We start from the raw sequence: 5,268 nt of genomic DNA, 5'->3' as shown, positions 1-5,268 counted from the left end.
TTCTTGATTACCATTGGCATTGGCTGCGGTAAGTCCCTGGATTTGATTAGTCAAGAGCGCCATTTGAGCCATGAGAGACGTCGTTTGATCCACATCATAAATTCCTGCTACTCTCTTCACAGTGGACCGCTCGTTTTGCCATTGACAACTATTCATTGCCATGTCCTCAAAGAGATTGAGTGCATCCCCAGGTGTCTTTGACAAGATGGTCCCACCAGCCGCTGCATCAATATGAGCCTTAGTTTGCCTAGTAAGCCCATTGTAGAAAAGTTGAACATGGAACCAATCCTCAATACCGTGTTGAGGACACTTGCGGAGCATCTCTTTAAATAGTTCCCACACCTCATATAATTGTTCATACTCAAACTGCCGAAATTGAGTAATCTCGTCCCTCAGTTGAGACGTCTTGGAGGGCAGAAAGAATTTGATGAGGAACTTTTGGGCAATGTCCTCCCATGCGGCTACACTCCCTGATGGTAAAGATTGAAGCCATGATCGAGCCCGGTCTCGCAAAGAGAATGGGAAGATTTTTAAACGGATGATCTCGGCACTCACTCCATTAATCTTCACTGTGTCACAAATCTCCATAAAAGTGGCCAAATGGATATTGGGATCCTCATGTGGCAAGCCTCCATATTAGTTCTGCTGGACCATGTTGACGAGGGCCAGCTTCAGCTCGAAGTTGTTGGCATTGACTTGTTGACGTTGGATGCCCGAATAATTCTCATTCACTACGGGCTTGAAATAATCTCGCAACGTCCGTTGCTGGTCTGCTTGGTTTTGTTCCTCGGCCATGTTCTTAGCCCTAGCTCATCCTTCTCTCCTTAATGCTTAAACAGTTCATTCGATTTTTGAATCCAAAGGCAAGAGTTCCGAGCCACGTCATTTTTTCATGCACCTACAAACACAACAAAAGAAAAATACATAAATAAATACAAATAAAAAAAAACTTAGGTTAAAACAAGATATTTCTTCACTATAGTAGTCTACTTCTTAGCCGTTCAATCCCCGGCAACGGTGCCAAAAACTAGTTGCAAATATTTTGACTATGCTTGCAAGTTTTCAGCCTCTCCTCCTTATATTCCACACATCATGTGGTTCACATCATGTGGTTCACAATCTCAAAATAATATTCAAAACTCAGAAAAATTCAAGAAGAAAGATAAGAAGAAAATGAAGAACGCTTGGAATTCTTGAAGAATCGCTGGAATTTCCCTCGAATCCGCTCCGATTCAATTTTTTTTCTTTTGCAAACCCTTTTTCTCCTCCTCTCCTTCAGTTTTCAGCCTCTCCTCCTTATATTCCATGTCCAACACATCCCCAAGAAGCTAATTCTCACTTTCCATAAAAGTCCTTGCATAAAACTAGGACAAAACGCGTGTGTCTAATAAAATCGGGTAAATCAGGCGACATATCCCCTAGAATAGGTGACATATCGCCTAAAGGAGGCGACATATCTCCACAAAGGAGGCGACATATCACATCCCTCTCTGGTCCTTCGCACAGGTTTGCTCGATTTTGCTCCTTTTCGAGTCGCATCACCATCTGAAGGTGCCATATCACCTCATTCTCTGTCTTTTTGATCCAAAATGCCTCAAAACTCAGCGATTTCACCCTTTCCTACACACTCAAGGGAAAGTCATCAAATCCACATAACAACTTGAGGAAAAACACGCCAAAACTAGCTAAAGGAGTAACAAATGAGTGCCTAAATTATGCACTCACCACAACGATATCTAGAAAAAAAGTTATCGCCGTTTTCAGTCACAGTTCTTCGATTTTATTCCTCTGAAACTGATGAAAACAAGTGAATTTTGGCCTGAAAAATTAGGTTTGTGGGCTATGCCCTTCCATGATTATAGAGATAAAAAAGAGCTACGATTTGGTATATTATAGGCCCAGTAACGATATCTAGAAAAAAAGTTATGGCCGTTTTCAGTCACAGTTCTTCGATTTTTTTTCCTCCGAAACTGATGAAAATTAGTGAATTTTGGGTTGGCGGGATACACCCAGCCATGATTGTTGAGCTCAAAAAGAGCTTTGATTTGGTGTATTATAGGCCCAGTAACGATTTGTAGATAAAAAGTTATGGCCGTTTTCATTCACAGTTCTCTGATTTTTTTCTCCAAAACTGATGAAAACAAGTGAATTTTGGCCGGAAAAATTGGGTTGGTGGGCTATGCCCAGCGGTGATTTGTAGAGCTTGAATAGAGCTTCAATTTGGTATATCATAGGCTCAGTAACGATTTCTAGATAAATAGATTTGGCCGTTTTCTGTCACAGTTCTCTGATTTTTTTTGCTCCAAAACTGATGAAAACAAGTGAATTTTGGCCCAAAAAATGGGATTGGTGGGCTATGCCCAGTCATGATTGGAGAGCTCAAAAAGAGCTATGATTTGGTATATTATAGGCCCAGTAACGATTTGTAGCTAAAAACTTATGGCCATTTTCAGTCACAGTTCTCCGATTTTATTCCTCCGAAACTGATGAAAATAAGTAAATTTTGGCATGAAAAATTGGGTTAGTGGGCTACGCCCTACCATGATTGTAGAACTCAAAAAGAGCTTTGATTTTTTATATTATAGGCCCAGTAACGATATCTAGATAAAAAGTTATGGCCGTTTTCTGTCATAGTTCTCCGATTTTTTTCCTCCAAAACTGATGAAAACAAGTGAATTTGGGCCAAAAAAATTGGATTGCTGGGCGTTGCCCTACCATGATTGTGCAACTCGGAAAGAGCTTCAATTTGGTATATTATAGGCCCAGTAACGATTTGTAGATAAAAAGTCATGGCCGTTTTCAGTCGCATTTCTCTGATTTTATTACTCCGAAACTAATGAAAACAAGTGACTTTTGGCCCAAAAAATTGGGTTGGTGGGCTATGCCCTTCCATGATTGTAGAGATAAAAAAGAGCTTCGATTTGGTATATTATAGGCCCAGTAAAGATATCTAGAAAAAACGTTATGGCCGTTTTCAGTCACAGTTCTTCGATTTTTTTTCCTCCGAAACTGATGAAAACTCGTGACTTTTGGCCCGAAAATTGGGTTCGCAGGCTCTGCCCTTCCATGATTGTTGAGCTTGAAAAGTGCTTCGATTTGGTATATTATAGGCCCAGCAACGATTTGTAGATAAAAAGTTATGGCCGTTTTTAGTCATAGTTCTTAAATTTTTTTCTTCCAAACTGATGAAAAAAGTAAATTTTGGCAGGAAAAATTGGCTTGGAGGGCTTTACCCAATGATGATTGTAGAGCTTGAACAGAGCTTCAATATGGTATACTATAGGCTCAGTAACGATTTCTAGATAAAAAGTTATGGCCGTTTTCAATCACAGTTTTCTGATTTTTTAGCTCTGAAACTGTTGAAAAAGAGTGAATTTAGGCCCGAAAAATTGGGTTTGTGGGCTATGCCCTACCATGGTAGTAAAGCTCAAAAAGAGCTTCGATTTGGTATATTAGAGGCCCAGTAACGATATCTACATAAAAAGATTTGGCCGTTTTCTGTCACAGTTCTCTGATTTTTTTCCGCCGAAACTGATGAAAACTAGTGAATTTTGGCCCAAAAAATTGGGTTGTTGGGCTACTCCCTACCTTGATTGTTGACCTCAAAAAGAGCTTTGATTTGATGTATTATAGGCCCAGTAACATTTTGTAGATAAAAATTTATGGCCGTTTTCAGTCACAGTTCTCTGATTTTTTTCTCCAAAACTGATGAAAACAAGTCAATTTTGGCCGAAAAAATTGGGTTGGTGGGCTATGCCTTGCGGTGATTGTATAGCTCAAATAGAGCTTTGATTTAGTATATTATAGGCTCAGTAATGATTTCTAGATAAAAAGTTATGGCCGTTTTCAGTCACAGTTTTCTTATTTTTTACCTCCGAAACTGATGAAAACAAGTGAATTTAGGCCCAAAAAATTGGGTTGGCAGGCTATACCCTGCCATGATTGTAGGGTTCGAAAAGAGCTTCGATTTGATATATTATTGGCCCAGTAACGATATCTAGATAAAAAGTTATGGTCGTTTTCTGTCATAGTTCTCCGATTTTTTTCCTCCAAAACTGATGAAAACAAGTGAATTTTGGCCCAAAAAATTGGATTGGTGGGCAATGCCCTGCCATGATTGTAGAGCTCGACAAGAGCTTCGATTTGGTATATTATAGGTGTAGTAACGATTTGTAGATAAAAAGTTATGGTCATTTTGAGTCACAGTTCTCGGATTTTTTTCTTCCGAAATTGATGAAAACGAGTGAATTTTAGCCTGAAAAATTGGGTTAGCGGGCTATACCTTGCCATGATTGTATAGCTCGAAAAGAGCTTCGATTTCGTATATTATAGGCACAGTAACGATATCAATATAAAACGTTATGGCCGTTTTCAGTCACAGTTCTCTGATTTTTTTCCTCCAAAATTGAAGAAAACAAGTGACTTTTGGCCCAAAAAATGGATTGGCAGGCTATGCCCTGCCATGATTTTAGAGCTCAAAAAGAGCTTGAATTTGCTATATTATAGGCCCAGTAACGATTTGTAGATAAAATGTTATGGCCGTTTTCAGTCACAGTTCTCCGATTTTATTCCTCTAAAACTGATGAAAACAAGTGAATTTTGGCCTGAAAAATTGGGTTGGCGGGCTATGCCCTGCCATGATTGTCCCCTCCAGTCAAGATTTGGGGCCTCAGAATGAATAGCCAATATGCTTTTCTCTCATGCCTTTCTTCGTTCATTGTTCGATATTCTGGTGTCCTAGGCGTAGAGGAACCACACCAATCTATCCTAAACTTTGTGGTTAAACTCTACTGCGGAGATGATACTGTAGGCAAAAAAGGGCTTCGATTTGGTATATTATAATCCCAGTAATGATATCAAGATAAGTAGTTATGGCTGTTTTCAGTCACAGTTCTCCGAATTTATTCCTCTGAAACTGATGAAACCAAGTGAATTTTGGCATGAAAAATTGGGTTGGTGGGCTATGCCCTTCCATGATTGTAGAGCTCAAAAAGAGCTTCGATTTGGTATATTATAGGCCTAGTAACGATATCTAGATAAAAAGTTATGGCCGTTTTCTGTCATAGTTCTCTGATTTTTTTCCTCCAAAACTGATGAAAACAAGTGAATTTGGGCCAAAAAAATTGGATTGGTGGGCTATGCCCAGCCATGATTGTAGAGCTTGAAAAGTGCTTCGATTTGGTGTATTATAGGCCCAATAACGATTTCTAGATAAAAAGTTATGGTCGTTTTCAATCATAGTTCTCCGATTTTATTCCTCCGAAACTG

General features: G+C 39.3%; 1 non-coding gene across 1 annotated transcript; it reads left to right on the top strand.

Annotated features, from left to right (window-relative positions):
• Positions 1–292: 292 nt before the first annotated feature.
• LOC112090442 lies at positions 293–399 on the top strand. Its single transcript, XR_002901652.1, has one exon. It is a non-coding gene; the product is annotated as a small nucleolar RNA R71 (small nucleolar RNA).
• Positions 400–5,268: the final 4,869 nt, after the last annotated feature.

Source organism: Morus notabilis, unplaced genomic scaffold (genome assembly GCF_000414095.1).
Source record: "Morus notabilis unplaced genomic scaffold, ASM41409v2 Scaffold370, whole genome shotgun sequence".
Taxonomy (NCBI): Eukaryota; Viridiplantae; Streptophyta; class Magnoliopsida; order Rosales; family Moraceae; genus Morus; species Morus notabilis.
The sequence above is the reverse complement of the archived record's forward strand: the minus strand, read 5'-3'. Positions and strand labels throughout refer to the sequence as shown.